The sequence below is a fragment of the Biomphalaria glabrata genome, chromosome 11 (genome assembly GCF_947242115.1).
Source record: "Biomphalaria glabrata chromosome 11, xgBioGlab47.1, whole genome shotgun sequence".
NCBI classification, from domain to species: domain Eukaryota; kingdom Metazoa; phylum Mollusca; class Gastropoda; family Planorbidae; genus Biomphalaria; species Biomphalaria glabrata.
This window is the reverse complement of record NC_074721.1, coordinates 20,760,369-20,762,486: the sequence shown is the minus strand read 5'-3', so window position 1 is coordinate 20,762,486 and position 2,118 is coordinate 20,760,369.

Below are 2,118 nucleotides of genomic sequence, written 5' to 3'. Positions count from 1 at the left end.
TATAAAAATACATTTGTCATAAACACAGTGCATTGTATCCAACACGGTGAATACATTCCGATTTAACCCGAGTGGAAGTGATGGTTAGTTAAAACAATTTTGAAAACTAAAAATTTCCAAAAAATCATATTTGTTTTTTATTTTTTTTAGCGCCCCTTGGCGTATGGCGTCCCTCTGAGGGTTACAACTGAGGCATCATACCTCCTTGTTCCCCCTCATTATGCCTCTGCCTATAGACTCAGATTAAGAGACCAGACAAGTCAGATTTGCACAGCCCCCCCCCCCCCCAATCAGCACGTGCACATCTCAAAACTATGTGAAAAGACAAAGGCGTAGCATATAGCTTTAAATCAGACTATTCTTGGACATGATAACTTTCTAGTAGTTTTGGGAACCATGGTAAAAAAAAAAACTCAAGCTAGATTGAGCGGTCGTTTTATAATATCCACAGAGTTGGCAAAGACGTTCCTGAAGGGAACAGTTCCAGTGTAAAGAAGAAGAGGCAGACAAAAGACGCGATGGGAAGACAACACCAAGGAATGGACAGGCCTGTTAAGCTAATCCTGGCAAGAGAGAGAGAGAGACAGAGAGAGAGAGAGAGAGCGGAATGATGAGAGATGGTTAACAGATCATGTGTGATGTTAGAGGACAAGTGAAGGTGATTTAGCTATCCAACTTCGATACAACATATCCACAGTGTTTACCTATCATGACAGCATTTCGTGGTTCCCTTAGTGTGGACCTATCATGACAGAATGACGTATCTCCAGTGTCTCGTGAAAGTTAAATCACGAATCAAGTAGGCCTATTTTAACATAATTCTTTTCAATAGTTATTAACCACACAAAGAAAAATGTGTCAATACTGAAAAGTTTTTTTTTTCTTTTTGAAAGCGCTGTCATTGACAGTTCAACAAACAGGAACATAACCAAAAAAAAAAAAAAAATCGATAACTTAGCTACCGTCCCGATAAAAAGGAAATGACTTCGCAATCAATCAGCCATGAAAAGGTAATCTTCCACTGGGGCAAAAGTTTCCATTACTTTAGAAAGGGCTCAAATTGAGGACACCCCTACGTTAAAGAACCAAAAGTTTTATTCATAAAACGCTATTAAAACCTGAAAACCTTATTACCCAGACTTCTGAAAGACATTCTCTTTAAATGTAAAAATTTGTTTCGTAATTTTTCCGGCTACATACACTAACACTAACAATAACATCTCTTATCTATGTGACCGTGTGCTGTTGTTTGTATTGCTAGACCATTCCCTTCCTTATAGTTAGACAGAATTATTTGGAAGACTAGTTAGACATTACTACGAACTTACTGAGTGTGTCTGAGTGTAGATTGTGAAAGTTGTGGGTGTGTTAAAGTGGGACTATTGAGAAACCCACACAGTAGATGTAGACCATAATTTAAATAATTGAATCACGAACGCACATTCTTTTTTTTTTTAAGTCAAACAAAGAATACTTAATAACGGAAACTAATATGTCAGTATCCACAAGTATGGCTAAATTAGTTGGGTTTAGTCCCCTTAAGTAATTTTAAACTCTATTTCTCCCTCACGCATTCTCAGATCAAGTTGATACTTTAAACAATTATTTATTGTACCTAACAAAACATGAATCAATAAACAAAAATACTCAATTAGTCAATTAATTATTGATAATTAATTATTTTGTCAATATGATCGAATAAGGGAAATAACTTGTACATTATTGGTACTAATTGGTAGATATAATTTTAAGGACGGAGTTTTTCCTCGTTAGATAAGCTTTTTTTTTTTTAAAGGATTTTAAAAATATTTTGTTTGTTTATGTACGGTTTAAAAAAGTTTGGTGATTTCTTTTTCAAAGGCTTGCAAAATTAATTTAAAAAGCAATACGGCTAGCAGACAAGAAGTAACCGTTACCTAATCTTATCTAATCACAGAATATTCTGAATTGGATTTCCAATTTTTAATTTAGTTATCTAACAGACAGTATCCCAACACACATGTTTGTATGTTGATGTCTGTACATCTACACGCTCTACCTCCCTTCCCACTCCCGTGTGCTAAGACAGCACTGCCCCTTACGATCGACGATACTGTTAGATACTAAATGGGAGGCAAG